Source organism: Canis aureus, chromosome 11 (genome assembly GCF_053574225.1).
Source record: "Canis aureus isolate CA01 chromosome 11, VMU_Caureus_v.1.0, whole genome shotgun sequence".
NCBI classification, from domain to species: Eukaryota; Metazoa; Chordata; class Mammalia; order Carnivora; family Canidae; genus Canis; species Canis aureus.
In genome coordinates, this window is record NC_135621.1 from 37,616,689 (window position 1) to 37,643,211 (window position 26,523).

The 26,523-nt window shown below is 43.1% G+C and overlaps 1 non-coding gene across 1 annotated transcript; it reads left to right on the forward strand.

The window, feature by feature from the left end:
- Nucleotides 1–16,807: 16,807 nt before the first annotated feature.
- LOC144324469 (U6 spliceosomal RNA) lies at nt 16,808–16,915 on the forward strand. The gene has a single exon (XR_013389972.1). It is a non-coding gene; the product is annotated as a U6 spliceosomal RNA (small nuclear RNA).
- Nucleotides 16,916–26,523: the final 9,608 nt, after the last annotated feature.

The following is a 26,523-nucleotide window of genomic DNA, read 5'->3' on the forward strand; positions in this document are numbered from 1 at the left end:
TCTTGTCTCACATTTAGATCTTTCATCCATTTTGAGTTTATCTTTGTGTATGGTGAAAGAGAGTGGTCTAGTTTCATTCTTCTGCATGTGGATGTCCAATTTTCCCAGCACCTTTTATTGAAGAGACTGTCCTTCTTCCAGTGGATAGTCTTTCCTTCTTTGTCAAATATTAGTTGACCAGAGAGCTGAGGGCCCCTTTCTGGGTTCTCTATTCTGTTCCATTCATCTATGTGTCTGTTTTTGTGCCAGTACCACACTGTCTTGATGAGTACAGCTTTGTAGTACAACCTGAAATCTGGGATTGTGATGCCCCCAGCTATGGTTTTCTTTTTTAATTTTCCCCTGGCTATTTGGGGTCTTTTGTGATTCCACACAAATCTTTTTTTTTTTTCTTAAGATGATTTTCTCCAACTCTCTGAAGAAAGTCCATGGTATTTTGATAGGGATTGCATTAAATGTGTAAATTGCCCTGGGTAGCATGGACATTTTCACAATATTAATTCTGCCAATCCATGAGCAGGGAATATTTTTCCATCTCTTTGTGTCTTCCTCAATTTCTTTCAGAAGCATTCTGTAGTTTTTAGGGTATAGATCCTTTACCTCTTTGGTTGGGTTTATTCCTAGGTATCTTATGCTTTTGGGTGCAATTGTAAATGGGATTGACTCCTTAATTTCCCTTTCTTCAGTCTCATTGTTAGTGTATAGAAATGCTACAGATTTCTGGGCATTGATTTTATATCCTGCCACACTGCCGAATTGCTGTATGAGTTCTAGCAATCTTGGGGTGGAGTCTTTTGGGTTTTCTATGTACAGTATCATGTCATCAGCAAAGAGGGAGAGTTTGACTTCTTCTTTGCCAATTTGAATGCCTTTAATGTCTTTTTGTTGTCTGATTGCTGAGGCTAGGACTTCCAGTACTATGTTGAATAGCAGTGGTGAGAGTGGACATCCCTGTCTTGTTCCTGATCTTAAGGGAAAAGCTCCCAGTGTTTCTTCATTGAGAATGATATTTGCTGTGGGCTTTTCATAGATAGCTTTTAAGATGCTGAGGAATGTTCCCTCTATCCCTATACTCTGAAGAGTTTTGATCAGGAATTAATGCTGTATTTTGTCAAATGCTTTCTCTGCATCTATTGAGAGGATCACATGGTTCTTGTTTTTTCTCTTGTTGATATGATCTATCATGTCGATTGCTTTATGAGTGTTGAACCAGCCTTGCATCCCAGGGATAAATCCCACTTGGTCATGGTGAATAATCTTCTTAATGTGCTGTTGGATCCTATTGGCTAGTATCTTGTTGAGGATTTTTGTATCTGTGTTCATCAGGGATATTGGTCTATAATTCTCCTTTTTGGGGGGGCCTGGTTTTAGAATTAAGGTGATGCTGGCCTCATAAAATGATTTTGGAAGTATTCCATCCCTTTCCATCTTTTGGAACAGTTTTAGTAGAATAGATATGGTTTCTTCTTTAAACGTTTGATAGAATTCCCCAGGGAAGCCATTTGGCCCTGGACTTTTGTGTCTTGGGAGGTTTTTGATGACTGCTTCAATTTCCTCCCTGGTTATTGGCCTGTTCAGGTTTTCTGTTTCTTCTTGTTCCAGTTTTGATTGTGGTTTTCCAGAAATACCTCCATTTCTTTTAGATTTCCTAACTTATTGGCATATAGATGCTCATAATATGTTTTTAAAATAATTTGTATTTCCTTGGTATTGGTTGTTATCTCTCCTTTTTCATTCACGATTTTACTAATTTGAGTCCTTTCTCTTTTATTTTTAATAAGGCTGGGTAATGGTTTATCTATTTCATTAATTCTTTCAAAGAACCAACTCCTGGTTTTGTTTATCTGTTCCATGGTTCTTCTGGTCTCTGTTTCATTGAGTTTTGCTTGAATCTTTATTAACTCTCTTCTTCTGCTGGGTGTAGGTTTTATTTGCTGTTCTTTCTCCAGTTCCTTTAGGTGCAAGGTTAGCTTGTGTATTTGAGTTTTTTCCAATTTTTTAAGGGATGCTTGTATTGTGATGTATTTCCCCTCTTAGGACTGCTTTTGCTGTATCCCATAGATTTTGAACGGCTGTATCTTCATTCTCATTAGTTTCCATGAATCTTTTTAATTCTTCTCTAATTTCCTGGTTGACCCTTTCATCTTTTAGCAGGATGGTCTTTAACCTCCACGTGTTTGAGTTTCTTCCAAATTTCTTCTTGTGATTGAGTTCAAGTTTCAAAGATTTATGGTCTGAAAATATGCAGGGGACAATCCCAATCTTTTGGTATCAGTTAAGACCTGATTTGTGACCCTGTATGTGGTCTATTCTGGAGAAAGTTCCATGAGCACTTGAGAAGAATGTGTATTCAGTTGCATTTGGCTATAAAGTTCTGGAACTATCTGTGAAATCCATCTGGTCCAGCGTGTCATTTAAAGCTCTTGTTTCTTTGGAGATGTTGTGCTTAGAATATCTGTCATTTGTAGAAAGTGCCGTGCTGAAGTCTCCCAGTATTAGTGTATTATTATCTATATCTTTACTTTGGTTATTAATTGATTGATATACTTGGCAGTTCTCACATTAGGGACATAAATATTCATGATTGTTAGGTCCTCTTGTTGGCTCGATCCTTTAAGTATGATATAGTGTCCCTCTTCATCTCTTACTACAGTCTTGTCTTTGGAATAAACTTTAATTTATCTGATATGAGATGGTTTCCTCTGCTTTCCTTAGAGGACCATTTGAATGGTAAAAGGCTCTCCAACCTTTCATTTATAGGCTGGAGGTGTCCTTAGGTCTCAAATGAGTCAAATGAGTCTCTTGTAGACAGCAAATAGATGGGTCTTGCTTTTTTATCCAGTCTGAAACCCTGCATCTTTTGATGGGATCATTTAGCCCATTCACGTTTAGAGTTACTATTGAAAGATATGAATTTAGTGTCATCATAATACCTATTCAGTCCCTGATTTTGTGGATTATTTCTTTGGGCTTCCTGTTTCTTTTACAGAGATCCCCCTTAATACTTCTTGCAGAGCTGGTTTGGTGGTCACATAGTCTTTCAGTTTCTGCCTATCCTGAAGCTCTTTATCTCTCCTTCTATTTTGAATGAGAGCCTTGCTGAATAAAGTATTCTTGGCTGCATGTTCTTCTCATTTAGGACCCTGAATATATCCTGCCAGCACTTTCTGGCCTGCCAGGTCTCTGTGGAGAGGTCTGCTGTTAATCTAATATTTCTCCCCATATAAGTTAGGGATCTCTTGTCTCTTGCTGCTTTAAGGATTTTCTCTTTATTTTTGGAATTTGCAAGCTTCACTATTAAATGTCAAGGTGTTGAACGGTTTTTGTTGATTTAATTGGGTGACCTATCTCCTGGATCTGAATGCTTGTTTCCCTCCTCAAATTAGGGAAGTTCTCAGCTATGATTTTTTCAAATATGCTTTCTTGTCCTCTGTCCCTCTCGGTGCCCTCTGGTACCCCCATTATACATAGATTTTTCCTTCTGAGGCTGTCATTTATTTCCCTTAACCTTTCCTCATGGTCTTTTAATTGTTTTTCTCTTTTTTCCTCAGCTTCCTTCCTTGCCACCAACTTGTCTTCTATGTCACTCACTCTTTCTTCCACCTCATTAACCCTCATGGTTAGGACCTCCAGTTTGGATTGCATCTCATTTAATTGATTTTTAATTTCAGCCTGATTTGATCTAAATTCTGCAGTCATGGAGTCTCTTGAATCCTTTATGCTTTTTTCCAGAGCCACCAGTAGCTTTTTAATTGTGCTTCTGAATTGGCTTTCTGACATGGAATTGTAATCCAAATTCTGTAACTCTGTGGCAGAGAGTATTGTTTCTGATTCTTTCTTTTTGTGGTGAGTTCTTCTTTCTAGTCATTTTGCCCAATGCAGAGTGACTAAAAATGAGCTGTACTTGTTAGAAGCGCAAACTCTTCTCTCTGTAGCGTTCCAGCTGTTCTCTCTTTAAATCTCAGGTCGAACTCATAGGTTTTCAGGATGATTTGAAAGTTATCTAGGTAAGTTGGTGGGGCCAGGTGACTTTGGGACCCTACTCCTCCGCCATCTTGCCCTGACCCCTCTGTATTTCCATTAGACTACCGTGAACTCTTTACTTTGTATTGAAAGCTCAGGTCACATTTAAAGGAAGACTGCATTGAGAGAAGTGGGCTCAAGTCCAAACTGTGCCACTTACCAGTTCTTAGTCTCTGTAAGCTTCAGTCTCTTTGTGCCTAAAATAGGAATACCATTAGGACCTATTTTATAGAATTACCATAGGATTAAATGAGATAATGCTTGTTAGCACAGTGCTTGGCACTTAGAACTCATATTGTCTCTTCTCTTATAAGCTCAGTGTGGCACCCAGAAACAATCCAACCACTGGGAATGGATGTGATGGCTGGAACTGGGGCAGTCATTTTTTTAGATGTGCCACAACAGCATAAGGATAAGACCAGAACTATGGTCAACAGCTATCACTGAACCCCTGAATCAAAGCCAGAGCTTAATATTATGTGAAGGGAAAAAAATGTTTTCTAAAGACACTATATCAGTTTTCCTGCCACTTTTGGTTACCCTTTCAGCCAGCCTGCCCTAACTCAAGCCACTAACTGTATATAATTTGTCATGAGTTACATCTGCACTTAAGAAAGTCAGAAGTCTGTAGTGCGTATGTGGGGAATAGATGCCGTGTGCGTGTGTGTGTGTGTGTGTGTGTGTGTGTACTCAGGTGCCTTCAGGAAAATTCAAGCTGTTTGTTCACTATCCAATTCTATGTCTCATTACTGGGCAAGATCACTTGAGAGTCTTCTCGTTTGCATATGAAGTAGCAGGCAGCAGGTGTTTCTGGCAGGACAGTTGTGAGGGAGAGGCCTACCACATGCTCATTTACTAAGCTGAAAGGAAGCTCCTTGCTGGCTGAAGGAGAGGCCATAGCAAAGGCCATAGCAAAGGCCAGTGTGGGCCATGGTGTCAGGATGCCCTGGGAGTACCTGAAGAAGGAAAGGCAAACCCAGGTACAGGGCAGTTGGAGAGGGAGGGAGCCAGGAAATACTCAAAGATTCAACCAGTAATTTGAAGCAGGATCAAAAGCCCGCGGAGTGGGTGGCTCCCGCTCACCTTCCCCAACCCCTGGGGATATACAAGCACAGTTGGAAAACCTCCAGGTCTCACTCATAACCTGGGGACCCAACAAGCACAGCAGAGGGGAGGGACGTGATAGGGTGGCCCCAGGGGAAAGACACAGCTGGCTCTCAGGCTGACATAGAGGGTGGTGGGGAGCTGAATACTATGGCAGGGGAAGAGAGAGAAGTGGCTCCTGTCCTGTCCTGAGATGGCAGGACCCAGTGCTCTGGCCCATCTGCCTGCTAGTTCCTCTCCTAGCACAGCCTGGCCCAGGGGCAGTGTGCGTGGGGGGCGTGGTGGGACGGGGGTGCTGGCAGGGGCTCTGCACAAGTGGTCACCCCAAGGTGAACAAATACAAGAGGCTGCCGACACCTTCCCCCACACCATCCCAGCACCCAAGATCTGAAATCTTCTGGATTTTTCCCTGGGGAAATGACAGCAGTCTTGCATTTGTTCAGTCACACGAGAAAGGGCAGTGTAAATGAGGGTTTGCTCCCAGCTTCAGTCATCCCATCTGAGAGTGGGTCAGAAACCTCTTGCTGAACAGAGGTTGTGGGGTGGGAGTTGGGGGCCTCATGGAACTTTCCAGGGTGTGTGAAACCTTTTGTTTTGATGTGGGTGGTTTCTACTTGGATGCATATATATCTACACATTTACCAGCTATCCATGTGAGATTGTATGCTTCACTGCATGTTGAAATAAGGCCCTGCTTTAGAAATTAGTGGCACAGGCTGCCTCTGGTGTGGTCTAAGTGGCCCAGGGCATCTCCTCCAAAGACATTCACTCCACCCCATTCCCCCTCTCATTGGTGCTAGAAATTCTACTGTTACAAACGATCTCCTTTGGCTGAAAGTTCTGTCTTGAATTGGTACAGCAGTCAACTGTTGCCTTGTCTCACTTCTACTTCACGGGGCAGATAGGGATGGAGAGAGAGGACCAAATATACACTTTTCCCATGTCTTATCTCTGCCCAAAGCAGACTATGTATGAAGAGCTTTGCTCCTCCCTCTGGAATAGAGAAAGGAACAGATGAAGAAGCAAGCCACCCGCCTTCTCCCCAACAGGCCAGGACTCCAGGGACTGAGGGCACAGGGACTAGAGAAGATGACAGTAGGGTGTCCTGGGGCCCTAATGAGGGAGGGGACAGGCTCAGGGACAGCCACATGGCCAGCTGGCCCCTGCTGCTGGGGGTACATATAGCTCCAGGCTGATCCTGCCCCCTATTTGAATCAGGCAAGGGGAAACTAGCCCAAGAGCTCACCAACTTCAACCGGTACATTTTGAGAATGTGGATTAACCACTTTTTAACATCCCAAATTATCTCCCTCCCCCACTTCACCCCGCACATAATAGGAGTTGTAGCCTTAGGAAATTCAGAATATCCAAAGTTACGGTGAATTGAGGAATATTTTAAAATTCTTTTGCACGTACCAGCCATGACAATATCTAGTTGTGCTTGAAAAACCATTGTACGTAAGTGTGCAAGGTGAATGGCTTCAGGCTGCAGTTACCCCAGTGCCTCCCTGCTCTTACAGCCCAGTGGGGGCCAAGGGCTGCATGTAGACCCACTGAAGCAGCGTACACACCCCTGATGGAGATGAGAAAGACAACTGGAAGGGAGGGAAAACCAACATGACGAGTGATGTAAAGCAAATCTTCCCTGTGCTGAATGAGCTACCAGCTGTCCCTTGGCATATATTTTCACAAACATATCTAGAATTTCTCAGAAATACTGAATGGGAAATTCAGCTTAAGCTCAGGGATCCTTTTGTGCACAAGTACACATATGTAGGTGCATGTGCGCACACACACACATACACCGAGAGCCAGTGTACTAGTCTCAGGGTCCCCCCAGAGCCTTGATCTAAGCAACTTATATCCTATAGGCTCAGTGTTAATATAGGGCATCTGCATCCCCTGGAACTCAAGGGGGAAATATCAGGCAACCTGGGAAGCCTGACTCAAGTCTCACCTCACTCCCAGTAGAGCAGCATCGCTGGGGAGGCCCCAAGGGCCTGACCACGGCCAGGGAAGCTGAGTGGATCCCTGTGCCTCGGGGCCTGGGCCCCACCTAGGCTGGCCTCTGTTTCCTCATCTGTGACAGGACGCCACAGAACTGGCAGTCTCTGCCACAACTGCAGTTCTCTGTTTTTACTACTTTAAAGAGATAAGAAGAATCTCACCAACATCCCTAGAACACCAAGGAAATCAAGGAAGCACCAAAGAAATAAGATCATAGATCAGGCAGGATGCATGTTAGCAACTTCCCCTTAATTTGGGCTTGTAGGTTACAGCTGGGCAGGCTGCTGGGCCCTCAGCTCCGGGGGACAGCGAGGGGCCCGGGCAAGTCCCCAGAATGTCTGTGAGGACCTGAAGATGCTGACAAGTACTGTCCATTCCACAGCCAAGAAGGAAGCCTACCTTCACCACTTATCTATGTGTAAAAGCAGCAACTCTATTTGTGTGTGTGTATGTGTACATATATGAACATATATACATAAAAGCAGAAGAATAAAAGGTTTCTCTATGCCAATTTCTTCATAGAAATGGAGCAAGTTTGAAAAACTCTGCTGGAAGGATGCCCTCTAAGCTAAAAAAATCAGTATTGACTTCCTCAGGGTGCTGGGACTATGAATGTTCTTTGCAGCATTTTGACTTCTTCCAAATTTTGTACATTGAGCATGTGAGTTACCTACAGGTGCATATGTTACATTTACAATTGAACTTTTAATCTCAGAGAAATTCATAAAGTGTAAGACAGTCATTAAAGGCCCGAAAGGAAGACCATTCTCTGTGACACATGGGGGAAACTGAGGCCCAGAGCAGCAGTTGGATCATCTTGGGATTGGTACTTTGTCCTTGGTCTCTGTACATTTGCTCAGCAAAGCCAGCCCAGGGAGAGTAGCTTGCATGCAGAACGGTCCAACTCTCCCACTTCCCGGCACTCAGAATAATTCACTGGATCTTTATAATTTAGAAAATGGAGCCTGGTCTAGTCCCAAAGTTCTCAAATGCAAGTAAGGGTGAGAGCAAAGCAGGCTCATCCACGTGTGGGCTGGGATGTGGAGAGAGGCGGGCAGCTGTGCAGGAGTTCCTCACTGAGTACAATGAATAGACCATGACATGTGGGAGCTGGGTCAACATTCAGTCAGATGCTTGCTTATTCCAAAGGCATATTTATTCACCATGGAACCAAGTCAAGGTGGAGCTAGACACATGTCTCCAAGAGAGCAGCCAAGGTGACAGGGTGTATTCAGTTACTGAAACTCAGTTCCTTCCTTATTTCTACATTTTCAGCTTCTAGATACATGGATCAAGTTTTCCATTTTTAATCAGCTGTAACTGCAAAATTTTCTAAGGATTGCTCTGCATGCCTCAAGATGTGCAGCTCTGAGGTGGAAATGGAGTTCTCATTAGATGAGGTGAGCGGGTCTGGGCAGGCTGCACTGGGAGCCCCAGGGACCCAGTCAGCTCTGCCATCAGGCTTGTGGGGCATTGGAAAGCCCCCCCTCCATAGTCCCTTACCCCTCGGGGGTGCTGGTGCTCTTGTCCCGCTATCCTTCCCTACATTTCAGGCTTGAAGGCACAAAGGCATTTCCTAAGGGTCCCCTGTGCGTTCATGTTCTGCCAACAAGACACACTGCCATCAAGTGCGGGTCGCACCAGGGATAGAGGTTCTCATGCTGCGGCATGGTGGCTTATGAGCAAGCTCATTGGAGGTGTTCAGGCACGCGGTCCCACATCCTAGTGGCAGAGGACACGTGGTTACAGCCATGGTTGGTGGGAGCATGCAACTCCCTAACCCCTGGAGGACAACTCTACTGTCTGACCTTAACACTAGATGTTGGACCTAGGCCAGACCTGCCTCTAGGCCAGCTGGTGATTTTACAGGCCTCTAAGTCCTTGGAACTTAGAGTTTCTGTTTCCCAAACTACATCTTGATTGGAACCTGCTCACAGGTCCAAGCTGTGTTTGAGATCCACCAACTCCCTGCCCGCCCTTGGGACAAGGCGGCCCGTGGCTCCTTTGTCCCACCGCACAGTATCCTCATTGTGTTCTCCCCTCCATCCGCCGTGTGCTCCCTGCCTCTGTGTTCTGTTTGTCTCCCCCCTCCACCCACCCCAATGAGAGGGCAGCTTTCCACCCCACCTGTGTGTGTCACTGCAAAAGTGATCCTACATGGGACCATGTTTTCTCCAGGTCCTGCCCCCAACTAACTGCCCCCAATGGCTTCTGGAGATGTCACCCCTTCCACCTCCCAGAGATAGCCCCTGCTCTCCCTCCCCTCTCCCCACCCCAATCAGTTCCACCCTCCTGACCAAGGGGGCCCCCCGTATTTATCATGATTACCCAGGCTATAAAAATGATCAGCCCCGAATCCTGACAGGATGCTCCCCATTCTGACAGGTCAGTGAGCACCAGCATCCTGGCACAACCCCTGGGTGAGAATTGTCCGTGTTTAATGAACCACATCACAGAAATGGTGAGATAAGAGCAGAATAATTGAGGTCCTGGGAGAGAGTAGGGCAAGGAGGACAGGCTTGGGATGGAATCGTTAAATAAACGCCACATTTATGCAAATATCTTGGGCCAGCTGCATCATCTCCTCTGTGCTTTTCAGAAGTCTATAAATATCTCTGGAAAATGAGACAATGACTTAGAGCTTCCAGATGCCGCTTTCCTAAGGACTGTGGGGCATGGTTCCCAGTAAATTCATTGCCCTGGGGCCAGGCCCCCAGAGGGAGGCTGGGGCTGGCAGGCTGGCACTGGAGTAGCTCAAAGCCCGGAGGGCTCCTGGGGCTCCCTGTGGCTGAGCCTTCCATCACCCTCAGCCCCCACCTGCAAGGTGGTGCCGTGGGCAGGACAGGCCCGCTGCCTTTGCCACCGTGGCTTCGCGGCCACCACCCAGTGACCCTCTAGCCAACAGGGCCCCCATGGGTCTCCAGTTGAAGTTTGGGCAGAAAACTCTCCTGGTTGCACAGTACAACCCCTCCCTGCTGCAGAGGCCTTGCCTGGCATTCGAGCACTTGATAAACACGAAGAGTAAGTACTGATGTAGACAGTCCTCATCTTCCTTGAAAACTGCTAAGGACCTAGTAGGGGCCAGGCTAGGGCCTACAAGGTCGCAGCCCGGCAGACCCAGGCCCAAGGGTGCGCAGAGGATGAAGTGAGTGCCCAAGGGCAGCTCAGAGAGAAGCAAATGTCTGTTCTCAAGTTCCCAGCGGGGGTGGTGGCGGGGGGCAGACAGGGAAATACAACAGTGTGCGCGGAGCAGCTGGCAGGAGGCTCTGCAAAGACCTCTGCTCCCCTCGCCCTGGACCAGCCACCAACAGCCGAGGCCCACCGCTCCCCTGCGGGCCCTCCTGAGAGGTCCAGAAGAGATACATCCCACAGGGGGCTGAAGGTGGCCTGCTGTCGACTATGCCATCTGCTCAGCCCTCGGTCTACCCTAATTATCAGACGGTGATTTTCCTGCCGCAAGTGTCAGAGTCAAGGTCAGGACAGTCCTCTGTCACTAAGAGCCAGTAGAAACAATTTGAGGTACCGCACCGCCATTTACATTACAGAAAATACAGAAATCCAGTTCCTCCTTACATAATTCATACAGCGCATAGATCAAATTAATAAACATGCTGACCCCTTTCTTGAAAAATGTCTCTAGTTTAAAGTATTAAAATGGTAGATTTATGGGGGACACTGACAACTGATTCAAGAGAACTAATTAGGTTGTAACATGCATAATCATGTGCTGTCAAAGGAACACCATAGGAACAGACACTGACACCTGCAAATGTATTTCCTGAACCTACAGAAACCCTAGGTATTCAAAAATTCATTTCAGAAGGTAAGTAGGTAATAGTAAAGACACATGAGGAAATGCTTGATTTTTAATCAAAGATGAGCAATAGATTAAACCCAAGAGACCGAAAGACAGGAACACAGCCATTTCCTCTTTCTTTTTCAGACTCTTCCCTCCTACCGGTGACTTTCAGAGACACTACTGAGCTCTGTTAACCATGTACGGCCAGACTGTGAATCTTTCCTTTAGACCCTGGAGGGCCACACAAGTGCTTCTTAGGCATCGTCACGTATTTTATCCAAGGGATATTTAACAAGCACCTGCTGTGTACCAGGTACTGTGCTCAGCAAGATAGAGCACTGCAGGACACTGGTGTTGAACAAGACCCTCGCCTTTGGGGGCTGAGGGACCAAAGAACAAATTACTCTGAGAAGAAAAGATCTTCAGAACACTGTACCTAAGGTACACTGAGGTATCCTAAACCCTCCGCAGCTTATAATTCAATAGGAAGCAGCACCAATGAGTTACCCTGGCTACAGAGTCGGTGCAGAAGTTAGGTCACAAATGCTATCACTCAGGAGAAGGTTTTGAGCTCTGCTGGTGGAATAGGAGGAAGAAATACACAGAATAAATGCCAAGACCCCATTTTCAAGGACCCTACCATTGAGTATCTTGGGAGAAAAACCATAAGAATTAAGTAATCATAACTGATGGTGCTAGCGCAGTCACAGGGGTTACTGCAAAGGCATGAAGAAGACTTGGGGACTCTGAAGAGAGTGAAAGGACAAGATGCAGACTAGAAGAACCGTCCTCGTTTCAATAATAATAAAATAAGCAACTCAGTTCTTAAGAATGGGCAAAAGACTTGAACAGATACTTGATGAAAGAACATATATAGAACATGTATCTATTCTATGAACAAGCAATTTTCCTATTTATCCAATAGAAATGAAAACATCTGTCCACTCAAACACTGATACAAGAATGTTCATACAAGAATGCTCCTCCTTGAGGAGGGCCTGGGAGGGGGGCAGGAGGGACCACACTGGGCGATGGAAGCACTCCATGTCTTGACTGGAGTGGAGGTTTCACAGGTGTGTGTATTTATCCAAACTCATCCAGCTGAACTCTTAAGATCTGTGTCTTTTATTTTATGTAAATTATACTCAATTAAAAAAGAAAGATGTTAGAGAGTGAGAAAATCTACACAGGAGCCCAGGATCCCCTGGGGAGAGGAGGGATGGGCATCTTCTTCTTTTTGAAGTTTCAGCTTGAGTAGACATTTCTAACACATTGTCTCAATTAAGAGCAGCGGCAGCTGAAGAGGTCAGAGGCCTCTGGAGAGGTTTGGTCATAAGGAAAGGGGGTGTCTGCCCTGGTGATCCTGGCAGAACTCCAGACTTGGATGGGAGGAAGAGCCGATTTGGGGCAGGGCACAAAGGCTTGATTTCTGGGCACAGAGTACAATGAGGGCCTGCCCCACTGGATGTGCTGGGCTTCCTGCCGGGGCTCTGCCAGGGCACCTCGGAACCAGGAGAAGCAGCAGGGCTCATTGGGAGACCCCACAGAACAGGCTTCCAGAGCCCTTTGAGGTTGACTCTCAGATGGATAGGATAAGGGTTGACTCCATGACAAAAGTAATGCTTTGTGCAATCTAGGAGTTAATCGGATAGTTTTCTTCTAGTAATAGCCTTGACAAATTCACCCCTGCTTCCCAAATGGATTCTTGCCTACCACACTTATTTATTATTTCCTGAATTATGATTGAAATGGATTCAGCATCTATCACATGCTGGGCTCTCTGCTGGGCACTGAGACCCTGCAGTGAGGATAATAGATAAATCTTCGCACTCATGATGGGAGACAAGCAAAGCACCCAAGTCTCAGGGGGAGACTAGGGCCATGGCAGAAAATGAAGCTAAAGGTACAAGAAGAGGAGCATGGACCACAGTGTGGGTGCGGGGACTACTGTACAAAGTGGGGCACGGAGAGCTTCTCCTAAGACGGTGGGTGTGGAGCAGTCACTGCAGGGCAGTGAACGTGCCAGGCTGGGGTGATGGGTACATGCTGTTTGAAGTGCCTGGTGGGACGGAGCAGGACGTGGAAGGCGTGGCACACTTGGGCCATGGGACTAATGCTGAGTGTGGTGGGAGCCCGAGAAGTTTCTGACTGAGGAGGGAGTCGAGCCCACACTGTAAGGTGTGCTCTGCCGGCTGTTTCAACAGCAGACCATAGGGAGGAGGGCTCTCCTCACTTTGGGGGATTTCAGCTTCCACCTGCCTGTCAGCAGCAAGCTGTTCCCCCAAAAGCCACAGACCCATGAGGGCAGGTTGTTGTCCCTGGCCCTTTGTGCAAGTCCCTACTGTGTCCATAACCACAGCTGGGCACTCTGCATGGATAGGACCTGCCCCCATAGCCCAGAATCTCCATCACTTCTAGAGCAGATGGCAGCTTCTGAGCAGCATTTCTTGGTCCAATCCATGCACTGCTGGCCACATTGTGAGGTGGCACTTCGTGAGGCAGAACAGCAACCAAGACCTCAGCCCAGGACAACTCTTGCCATGGTGGGAGCTACCAGACTGCCCCACGATGTTCCCAGACCCCGACACCAGCGTGCCTTGTGGGGCCACCTGGGGTACACCCAGTGACAGTCCGGGCCTACCTCAGAGGAATGAGCAAAGCCCTAACTACCAGCATGTTCTGGTTAAGAAAACTCAAAACACTCATTCCTACTAGTTTTCTGGATTTAGAATGAGCATGAAATTTCACCAAGAACCCATTTGATTCCTTGCCAGGAGAAAACCTGGCAGGAACGGGCACTCCAGGGCATTGGCTGACAGCATAATGAACAAAGGTGCTCTTTTAGGTAGGCCCAGGTACCTGGGGCCAGGTGACCAGCCCAACCTCCAGCCCATAGAAAGAGGCCTCTCTTCCCTGCCCCACCACCATTTCCTGTTAGTGATAACCCCTTGTAAGAAGCTGCACTTCCCTTTGTTGCTCTTGGGCACAGAAACTATAAAGAAGCTAAACCAAGGTCATCAAAATGCTTTTTAAAAAATTGGAATACTTGTGCTTTACCATTTTTTGCCCCAGAAACACTCAGAATTAAGAATTGGTTTGAACCCATCAGCCAGCTCGGTCCAGTGAGAACAAGTCACAAAGCACTTCACCACAAAGTGTGTCTCTCATTTGCCGCTTTAGAAAATCAGACTTGAGTCAAAGCTTACTGCAAAAAAGCTTTCCCAAAAGTATAAATATTGTAATATGTTAAGCCCACCCTTAAGACATTGATATAGCCTGTGACACTATGTCCATCTTTCTATAAACTATGCCTTCTATGTTTGTTTTTATTAAAGATATTTAAACTTAGGTTTAAGGACATTCTGACATTTCTTAAGACACTGGAGAATTCCTGGGACATTGGAAACCAATGTTAGTCACTACTGTTAAAATTTGTGATTACTGTTAGTGATTGAATTTTAAAACCAAAACAAACAAGAAGAGAATAAACGCTCCTTTCATTCAATTATTTGCCTGTTTAGTGACCGTTTATTAAGCACCAAATATTTGACAAGTTCCCCCAACCTGCACAATCTGTTAGAAAGTGGCCCAGACTGGGAATGAACCCTACCTAACCCTCAACCAGCAATAGGACCCTGACCCTGAGGACCACCTCCTTGGGACTCTAAAATGTTATAGAATAAACTGGGCAGTAGCCAGGCCTCTCCCATCAGCCAGCTCGGTCCAGTCAGAACAAGTCACAAAGCACTTCACCCCAAAGTGTGTCTCTCATTTCTTAAGATGTCAGAAGCAGTCTAGCAATTTTAGTTAAAAAATAAAAAAGGATTTAGAAAATCACAAACATGGAGTTTTCTTGAGCAACCATAATAAAAGCAAAGGACATTGGTGGCTCAGTCAGCTGGGGTTTTTTTATTTGAAAAGAACACATTCTTTCATATAACTTACCCTTCTCTCTTTTAGGTTATTATTTCTAAGGTTGATATGTTAAATATTGGTTTGACCTGAGGAAATATTTGAAAGCAAACCTGCACACTTTCTCGGCATGCTCTCTAGTATATATGGAGCTCTAGTATATAATACGTGGAGCTCTGTAGTATTGCTTGAACACCAGAATGGGTTTTGACGCCTCTAATGCAAGCATAGGGTCATGGAGAAATGCCCCTCTGGAACAAGAACCGTTTCTATTGGATAAATATTTTGATCAGCTGTTTGGGACCTTGATGGGGAAAGGGGCGAATATTCAAGAGGGAAACAGAAGATGTTGCAAACTCAAGTCTTCATGAACAAACAGGAGCCATTACCATCGCGGAATCAACATGGAAATCGTTCTCTTCCCAAGACTCAGGATGAGACTTCTTGCACCACAGCAGTGCAGGGCAGACAAGAAAGTTGCAAACAGATGCAGCAACTAGCTGTCGTCCCATCTAGGTTCCAGAGCAGACAGACGAAGACGCTGCCCCCAGCAGGCCTTACGCAGAGAGCAGTATAGGCAGTTAATCTCCTGAGAGCCTATGCTGTTGGAAAGAATAGTCACAGAAATTTGTTGAAGATGTTATATTCTAAGCCATCCTATTGAGCAACTGCAGACAGAGAGGCTGAAAGCTATCTCTGCAATTGGGAAGTCCTGATAAAACAAAGCAAGAATCCCACAGCAGATGGTATGGGATACAAACAGTGCGGGGTACACAGGAGATGGACAATGGGGAAACCAGGGCAGAGGAAGTGGGACTTACTCACACCTGGCTAAATTAATCGTATGCTGTCTAGTGAGGAGGGATGGGGAGCTAATACCAAACTAAGTACCACATTTGTAGAAATTATATGTTTATACATACCATGCACATCCTAAATGTGCAGTAAACTGTACATTGTCTCCTGCAGTGTGGATTCAATCCTTTATAGTTAATACTTCCATCTCAAAAAAAATGTAAGAACATTGAACATTTTTTAGTATTAAAAAGACTTATTAAAGTCCCTAAGACCCATTAGACCCAAATGGCAATTATAATCAAGCATTAGGAGCCTGGAGAGGGACTATCGGATACACAGCCCCTTAAAATCTTTAAATCTTGGCTGTTAAGTGGTGGATGTACTTCCCATTCCAGTGCTGTCCAAGAAAAATATGATGTGAGCCACATATTTGTATTAACAAGATAAAAAAGCAAAACAACACAACAACACAAAGAAACTGGTAAAATTTACTTATTTATTTTTAGAAACTGGTAAAATTTAAAAGATAAAGGAAATAGGTAAAATTAATTTTAGTATGTTTTATTTAACTCAAAGTATCCCAATAACACTTCGACATGTAATCAATTGTAAAAATAATTGAGATATTTTATAATTTTTTTAATATTTAGTCTGAAATCCAGTGAATATTTTATACTGACATAAGTTAGACTAGGTCTAATACTGCAAGGTCCCAAGAGCCACAGTGGCTAGTGGCTGCAAATCAGACCTCCCAGGTGTATCACATGAGCTCACGTACATGCACACACAAGCACACACACACACACACACACACACACACACACACTTTGCATCTAGCACGTAGGAGACAAAACACTATGACCAAAGTGTGTTTGTCAGCACTGATGTTGTTGGTTTTGTTGTTTATTCTGAGCAAATGAATTATAGCTCCAAATACGGAAAAGCTAAATTTCTGATGTTTTCCTGGCAACATTTTGCACTAGCGTGATCCACAGATTTTATTTAAAGCTCCATAAATTCCCATGTGCCATAAAAGCTGAACTAAAAAGGGAAGCAATTTCTCAAAAGTGAGGGGCTAACTTGAGTGCCTGCATAATGAGTGGCCCACGTCCCACTGATAGAAGTAAATACAAAAAGCAATTTAAGCAGATTCTAATGCTTATTGTGTTCCCTTCGGCAGCACACATGCTAGAGTTGGAAGGATACAGAGAAGATCAGCATGGTCCCTCGCAAAGATCATCATGCTTATCAAATCAAAAAAGAAAAGGTTCTCAGTTACACCTCTGTTCTCAGATACCAAGAGAAGCACCCGTCTAGAATAAACCTGACCTGCAAGTGTATTAAAACTAAGAGGGGTTCTTCATGGGGGCGAGGAGGTCGTTTATTGGCAGGACAGCAGAGAAAAGCTCACTGTGAATGATCTGTGGACCCAAATGGGACAATTGGCTGCTACAAGAAAAGTATACACTAAATATACACCTAAGTACACCTCCCAGAGGCGTGGTCAGCAAAACAGTGCTCAGGAGAGAATGGATGAGTGAGGAAGGAAGGACAAGGTGGATGGAAAAGGAAGTGAAACTCCAACCCCAAAGAAAGATGGCACCTGCGCTTGGCCTCCCATGGTTCCAGGAGTCTCCAAAGCCTGCAGAGCTCCTGAGCTCTAGCCACTCCCAACCGTCCCACAATGAGCCCAGTGAGGAAAGACACCTCCGCCCCCAACACAGTCACCTGGAATAGCTTTAGTCCAAAATACCTTTGTTTGAAATTCTTGCCCTGTGGGTACCTTAGGAAAAACTGGGTCTTTTTTCTTCTCCATCTTATTCACAGAGAGTATCTTTAATGCTGTAAACGCAATGAGCCTTTTAAAAGGAGACAGAGGGGGGAAAATAAATATAAAATAAAATAAAAAAAGACAGAGGGAAAACTGTGAATGATCCAAAAATGAGAAACATGATACCAATCCGGTAATAAGATTTCTTTTAAAATGAGGAAACAAAATCCTCATTTTTAAGGTTCATTAACTCCCTTTAGCAGTGTTTTCATGGTCCAGATATAAGAATATATTATGTATGAGATGGACCTCCTGCTCCTGCTCTAAAAATGTCAACTTCTTTATTTTTGTCTCCAGCCCACAAGAAAAGTTAAGGTATGGGATTATTTAGGAGGAGGCTGTCGGGGACTGTAGAGATGTCTATAGAATATAGAACAGCTTCCAAAGATTCACACTCCAAAAAATATTGGTTTCACTTTCTACAATAATTAAAAGAAAAATGGAAAAGAAGTATAAAAAGGTCTCAAAAGAGCAGACACTGGAGGCTTCATGTGAATTCCCCGAAATTCAATTACCACAACGGAAACTCAGCACAAGGCATATTGTTATAGGGCGCAAGGAAGGTCAATAGGCTGCTTTGCAGGATCTCAGTGGCGGCTTTATCACAGATACAATGTACATGGGAGCTTGGGGCCCCACGTGTCTGCAGCTGCAGTAAGCTGATTTTCCAGGATAGCATTAAATAATTGCCAACAATGATTAAATTTAATGTCCCCATGATATAAGTTATGCCTTTTAGGAAGGAGTCTGAGCCTAATATTTAAGACCAAAGGCATGACTAAACACTGAAAAGTAAATAAATAAATCATGCCTCACAAGAAAGAGCAAAATTATTCAGCTACAGCTATTATATTTACAGACAAAATTAATGGCTCAAATGCTTCAAAAAATTAGATTACACAGAATTTCTAAGTATTTTTTATCAATTTTTTTTCCTCCATGTGACTTACCCAACATTCAGAGATCTGCACATTTCTGTTGCACATCAGTGAGTATTGACTGCTGATGAGAGTGATGCTGTGTCCTCAGAAATAATGACAGGAGAGGTGGACTCACATGCCTAAGGCCAGGACTAGATTCTGAGGGATAGTAGCGCAGCGGCCAGCCCCTGGGGGGCTCCCTTCAGCTGTGGTGGAGAATCTGGTTGCAGCCAGGCCCCTAGTTAGCTGCGTGATTGGGATGAGGATTTTGTTTGTTCTTATTGTTTGGTCATTGAGGCTGCTAAGCCTCAGTTTCTTTGTTTGTAATCTGTGGACAGTCGTGCCAGTCCCACAAAGTTATTGGGGGCAGATCTCCCTTGTGGGAACTGTGTGGCAGAGCATAAGGCCTACTTTTCACCTACGGGGTCACTAGGAGATCCCCTCTAAAATAAAAAGGTAAAAGGCCTTTTTATAATATTTAATAAAATAATTTTAATATTTTATTTATAAAATATTTATATTTATAAAATAAAATATATTTAATAAAAAGGTCCTTTTGGCCCCTCTGGCCCCTCAGAAGGTCAAGGAGAGACTGGGCATTAACTCATCCCCATTTCTTGGCCCTAAGTTCTTCAGGACGGCCAATCCCCAGCACAGCAGTGGGGAGCCATGTCCTTGGCCAAGCACAGGTGGGGGTAATGAGGCAAGGCCGTGTTGGAGCAGAGGGTGCTGCCCCAAGGTGGCAAGGCCAGGCAGAGCCACAGGAGGGGCATGAGAAGGCTCTGGGCAGAGAGAGGGAACATGCAGCCTGGGGGGAGGGGGAGTGCGCGGAGCCAAAGGGTAGAGGGGATGCTGGGCCATCAGGGAGGCTTCCTCCTCCCCAGGCACTGCCTTCCTCCTGTCTCCTGTCTCCCTCCTACCTGCCACCTGTTGGTGGCCTCACTGCTGGGCCCAAACCCAGCCCTCTGTCCCCACAGCAGCCCAGACAGAGCTCTGGAGCCCCAGCCCTGGAGAGACAACCACTTGCTCAGGGACACAGGGGTGAAGGGAATGCTGCTTGTCTCTCTCTCATCTAAGTGCACATAGCCTTATAGTGTGCATTGTCTTGTTTTGGAAAAGAAATAGCTACACGTGGTCATAAAATGTTCACCCAATTCAAAAACCAAGAAAAATGGCAAAAAGAAAAAAAAATCACCCATGATTTCACCACCAAAACCAAACACTGTTTTGGATTCTCCTTCACATAAATGAATACACACATTTACCAACTGAGGACTGCAAGATGTTGGGATCCCTAATTTCCTATAACCTGCTCATCCTGCCAATGAGGATGAGAGTGAAGGTGTCCCAAGAGGAGGAAACTCAGAAATTCCCATGTGAGAGAATAAACTCACTCAGGTGGACAGCACTGTCTTTCAGGTCACCTCAGTCTCTTTGGAAGTAATGGTGTGTTCTGAGTTTCTGGGTGTCTTCTTCCTCCTTCATTTCCAGGCCAAGAGAGTAGAAAGCTAAAAGTCACCAGAGACACCCCCCCCCCCCATGCTGGGGCCTATGGCTAGCCTCTGGCAGGAGGGGAGGGCCCAGACCAGACCACCCCAGGGCTCCAGGGCTCCAGTTGTCCTTCACACTGCTGGGCTTCTACCAGCCCCCATGCCCTGAACTTCCTCTCCATGGGACTGTGCTCCTACCCTGTCCTGAAGAGGGAGCACCCCACTTACTCCTGACCTCAGTCTTCGCATGTTCACCTGGCACCGTCTCTTACAGAATGGGCTCCATGGGGACTTGCGGCAAGATTTTCTGTTCAGCCCCCAAACTCGGATTCTGGCTCTCCCTCCCCTGGGGTCACCTTCCTGGCTTAGCCCCAACGGGAAAAGGTTATAGAAAATAATGAAACATAAGTTGATTTCATGCTTCCAAAAATATCATTCCTATTGGGAATAAAACCCACTGTTTGGTAACCTTTCTTTATTTTAACAATATACTTTGAACATCACCAAGAGACAGCTCTCTACCTCCGTCCTGTCTGACTATGCTCTTTATTCCTTCTTCACACCTTAAACTTTCCAGATATTTAACAGGGCACTCCTTGCCCCACAGGGCTTCTCAGGGCCCCTGCACCTAGAACAAGATGACAGTTTTGCAGAGGTTCATTCAAGGAGGCTCCTCCAGCTACCCTGCGCTCACACCTTCAAGCATATTGGCTAGTCACAGAGCAGGGACTTTTTTGGAATAAAAATTTGAGCTAGAACTATCCTCACAGTTCACCCATGGCTTACTGGTTTACTATATCTAATACAGTAAATCCTTTTTGTATGAAAACTATAGTAGTGCCAATTATTTGTTCAAAAGACAGCACCCTTTTAGATGACCGAAATAATTTTGGGGGTGCTTTTCATTGACACATGAACTGCTTGCTTTGCAGATGTAGACTATGTCTTAACTACAGTAAAAATTTCCAAACATGAGTAGAACGGACATGGAGTATAACAGGCTTCTTTTCTCCAGCCCTGCCTTCTCTTCCCCCCGCCCCCCTCAATTCCCAAGGGCCCCAGATAGCTAAAAGCAGAGCTTAGAATGGAAAAGGACTATATAAGAAACCCCCACATATTTATATGCTTCCACTTTATAGCTTTGTGGCGTTGTGAAATTTTATTTTAACAGAATGAGTCAAATAAAGGCAATTCCATAATACTGTTTTTAATTGAAATTGGTGATTTATCTTACTAATCTTATTGCTAAAAATTCTATTCTAATTAAACGAGAGATAACACCATGGGTTTTCTCTCCTTAATAATTTATTTAGGAATAAATAATTTTATTTTTTAATACCATGTATTGAATGATATAAAGATCTTTAAAGCACAACTCAAGTTTTAATTCCTAGAGCTAACAACCACTTTTGATTTTTCCTTCTTGATTATTCCCCTCACTTATTAGGTGACAAGCTGTGTGAGGATTCTACCCCAAAAATGCCTCCCCACCATCTTCACTTTGGGCTTGGCTCTCCTTGTGGTGGCCCCTCCCTGGCTGGGCTACACCACCATCAATACTGTGACTGTGATGGCTTCCTTACCCATGGTTCAGCTCCAGGCTGCCACCATCTTCTCAAAGGCCTCTCCAGAACATTCCTGGGGGTAAGCCCAGGTAAGTGTTCACTATAGGATGACATCCAACTTCTTTAGCATGGTGTTTTGGTCTCTTGATAGTCTTCTGACTGTATCAAGAATTCATCATTTTCATCTTCCAATGTCTCTCTTCCAATGCCAGGCTTCAAGTGACATTTAAATAGCTGTGCTTGGGATGCTTTTAAAATGCATTTATTCATGTCATGAAATCATCATCTCTCCAGACATGCTCTAATGCAAACATAGGGTTTTACTGTAATTCAAAGGTAATCTATAGTAAAGTTTACTCTTGTATTAACTATTGTTTGAAATTTTTTTAAGTTGGCAAGGCAAGTGAACAATGTAAATAAAACTTCAAGAAAAAAATCTCTTATATGAATAAATACCATAAAGTAATTCAGAAATCAAAATTTACATACAAAGGATTCACTAATTACAAACCATTCTTGGCTGTTCATTAATTCAGGAAGCCTCCCACACTATGCCCCTCTGGTTAGGCTACCTATTTTCAGGTCTTCTGCAAATCCTAGGGACAAACTTTATCTTCTAGACCTTTGCAGTGTCAGTTCCTAGCTAGGGTCACTCTTAGTCTTCATGCAGAATAGAAAAAGGTGAAACCTACATGGATGAGTTTGGCCAGCAGAGCCTGGTCTAAAATTCCAGTTCCCACTCATTTTCTTTGCCAAGAGCCCTTATGGATTGAACACTACACACAACTGAATGTAGTGGCCTTCCTTGCTTCTATCACTGGGATTGGCTGAATACAGATGATTAATAAATGTTGGTTGAATTATAGTAAACTTATTTTCTTTGCATTACTTTACTCAATAACATGTATTTAGTATGTGGACTAAAAAAATTTAGGGCAATTACTTTGAACCTATTCCTGATTCTGTATGTATCTCAAGCACTTACATACATATAAACAACTATTTTTCAAATATATTTGTAATTATTACATACAAAAAATAAAATTCACTTTTAAAGTTCATTAAACACAGGAGACTGTGATCATTTGGTATATATATTATGTAATGTAAATAGAGTTTATAGTCATAAACTCTAAGAGTAATATAAATTTACTGACTATGAAAAGGGTCATTAGGATTTCCATTTTTGGTAGACTAGGATCAATCTTCCTTCCTGGAACTCTTATAAAGGATAATTAATGCTTTTTAAAAATCTGTTTGTGGGCATAGGAGAGCTAACAACACAGATAAGAACTGTAAAGAAATATCCAGGAGAACCCTGAAATCCAGATAATCAAGCCCAGTCCTTGAAACTAGCCCAGCCTCTTGCCCTAGTTTTTTTTTTTTTTTTTTTTTTTTGATAACATGGAGACTGATGAGAGGCTGGTGTTGTTGCCTAACATGGAGATTGGTGACAGCCCTTTAGTTTCAGGGAGACAAACATCAGAGCCCCATATTTCCAAGGGCTGGGATCTGGCAAGCCCCTTGAGTTTTGGTATGGGATCAAGCTATAAGAAGACTGGAAATAATCCAGCTTTAACACAGACTACACCACAGATTCATGTCCTCTGGGTGGCTTGTAAACAATTCAGTTCTTCCAATTGGATTAAGGAAATCTTGGATTGCTAGTATCCCAGGAGAAAAAGAAAGAAAAATAGAGCTCTCTGGAAGAAGATAAGCTCACGGCTGAAATTATTTCTACTTTAAAAATTTCAAATAGAACATTCATCACAAAATCAAAAATAATAGGCACAAAAGGACATGACATCAAAAGCAAGAAACAATAGAAGCATACCTACAGAAACTTTATGTATTGAAATATTAAAATAAGATTTTATTTTATTTATTTATTTTTAAAAGATTTTATTTATCTATTTATTCATGATAGACATAGAGAGAGAGAGAGAGGCAGAGACACAGGCAGGGAGAGAAGCAGGCTCCATGCAGGGAGCCTGACGCAGGACTCGATCCCTGGACTCCAGGATTGCACCCTGGGCCAAAGGCAGGCGCTAAACCGCTGAGCCACCCAGGGATCCTAAAATAAGATTTTAAAATAGCATGAGATAGGGACCCTAGAACTGAAAATAAAGTAACTGAAGTCAACATAAATAACAATATAAAACTCAGAGAATAAGTTTAGCACAAAAAGTGACCCTACTGAGAAAACAATCAATTAACTGGAGACAGGTTAGAAGAAATTATCCAGAAAGAAGTATGGATGTAAAGAAAAGGATATGAAACAAATAAAAGTCAAAACAGAAAACAATATAAAAAATACAGAAGACAGGATCCAGAATTTCTTCTGGGAGAGAAAAACAATGGAATGGAAACAATACTTGAAGAGGTAATGGCTGAGTAAGTTAAAAGTGTCAATACCACATATTTCAAGAGGCCAAACAAATGTTAAATAGGATAAATACAAATACACAATAATAGTAAGACTACAGAAAACAAAGTCAAAGAGAAAAATTTTAAAGCAGCCAGAGATACAAGATGGATTCCATTCAATTACTCATAATCAGAAGACTTCCCAGCAGAAACTGTGAGGTCCTCAAAATATAACAAAATGATATCTTGAGTATACTGGAACAAAGTGACAGTCTTCCCAGAGCTCTGTACTCAGACACTGGAAAAAGAAGGAACTTATTTAATGAAGAAAGTTCCACTTGATTTTAAAACTAGACAAGAACATTACAAGAAAGTAAAAGAGCTGATTTCTCTCAGGAATGTTATGTTCTCTCTTAGAAATCTGAAGAAAAAAAATCAAACTGAGTCCAGCTATACGTAAAAACATAATATCATAGGGCAGGGCACCTGGGGGGCTCAGTCAGTTAAGCGTCTGACTCTTGCTTTCAAATCAGGTCATGATCTCAGGGTTGTGAGATCGAGCCCCTCCCATGTCTGGATCTGTGCTGGGCATGGAGCCTGCTTAGGATTCTCTCTCTCCCTCTGCCCCTCCCTGCTCTCTAAAAACAAAAATAAAATTATTAAGCTAGAAACAGAACATTTTAATCAAATAAGAGATAACTACATAAAGGTGTATAGTGAACATCATATGTAAGAGTGAGATGTGGAAAGTTTTCTTTTTGAAGTAGGGATTCAGACGAGGATGTCCTCTATTACTATTTCTTTTCAACATTTTTCTGGAGGTCTTAGCCAGATAGATCAGTAAGGCTAGAAGAAAAAGAGAAAAAAGGAAGGAAGGCGGGGAGGGAAAAGAAAGAAGGAAGGAAGGAAGGGAGGGAGGGAGGAAGGGAGGGAGGGAGGGAGGAAGAAAAGGGGATTATCATTATCTATGGATGATATAATTGTATAAGTAAAAACTGCTAAGAAAAGTATAGGTAAGCTATTAGGATCAATAACTGAGTTTAGCAAGATCGCTGGGTATACACAAATCAGTACTTTAAAAATCAATTGCATTTCCATATACATGTAAATAATCAAATAACAAGATACAAAATATGAGACGTAATAGCAAAAGTCCTGAGATATATAATCACATTAAAAAATGGGAAAAGAATCTAGCAAGAAATGCGTAATACCTCCAGGCAGAAAATTAAAAGTCTTAGTAGGGAAATTAAAGATCTAAGTAAATGGAAAAAGATACCATGTCTATATGTCCATGGATGGAAAATTCAGCACCATAAAAATGTCAGTTCTCCTCCAGTTGGTAGAGATTCAATGCAATCCGAACAAAAATTTCAACAGGTTTTGTGTATGTGTACTTTTACAAGCTGATTCTAAAATTTATATAAAAATACAAATCATCTAGAAGAGTGAAGACACTCTTTAAAAAACAAAAATGAACCAGGTGAGAGAGTTTAATCTTTTGGATATCAAGACTTATTATAAAGCTGAAGATCATTGAGACAGTGTGCTATTAGTTCCAGGATAGGAGATAAAACCAGTGAAACAGAATGGAGACCCCAGAAACACATCATGCATGTACAGACACTTGATTTATGACAAAGATGTAGAAAAATGGGGCAAAGAATGGGCTTTCCAATAAATTGTTCTGGGACAATTAGATATCCATATGGGGGAAAAATAAAACCTGACCCTACTTCATGCCATACACAAGAATCGGTTCCAGGTGTATTACAGATCTAACTGTGAAAGAACAAACAGTAAAGGCTTTACAAAATGATGTAGAAGAGAACTTCATGTTTTTAGGTTAGGGAAAATTAGGTTGAGGATACAAAAAGTACTAACTTGAGGAAAAGATTGATACACTGGACTACACTGAAATTATGAATTACGAATTATGAAATTATGAATTATTAATTAAGTGATGCCATTAGGAGAATAAAAAGGCAAGTTATAGAATAAGAAATTTGTAACATACACTACTGCATAGGGCTCATACTCAGAATATATTTTTAAATGCCTAAAAATTATTAAGAAAAAGATAAATATACCAATAACAAATAGAGAAAAGACTTAACTGGCATTTAACAAAAGAGAAAATCAAAATAGCAAATAAACATATGATGTATTAGGTTTCTCCAGAGCAACAGAACCAGTAGACAATCTACCTATTTGTCGGTCTATCTATCTATATCTCTATCTATCTATCTGTCATCTATTGAGAGAGACAGGGAAAAAGAGAGAGAGATTGATTTTAAGGAATTGGCCTCTACAACTAGGGACCTGGCAAGTCTGAAATCTGCATGGAAGGCCAGAAGATTGGACACCCAAAAAAGAGTTAATGTCTTGAGTCTGAAAGCAGTCTAGAGGCAGAATTTCCTCGTTCCAGGAAACATCAGTTTTTGCTATTAATGCCTTCAACCAATTGGATGAAGCCCACCCACATCGTGGAAGGTGATCTGACTCACTCCAAGTCTGCAATTTAAATGTTACTCCCATCTAAAAAACACATTCACAGCAACACCTAGATTGAGACTGGTTCAATCAAACAAGTGGGTACCGCAGCCTAGCCAGTTTGAAACATAAAATTAACCATCACATTCAACCTCCTTAACAACAGAAAAATGCACATTAAAACTACAATGAGATACCACCACACGTGTACCAC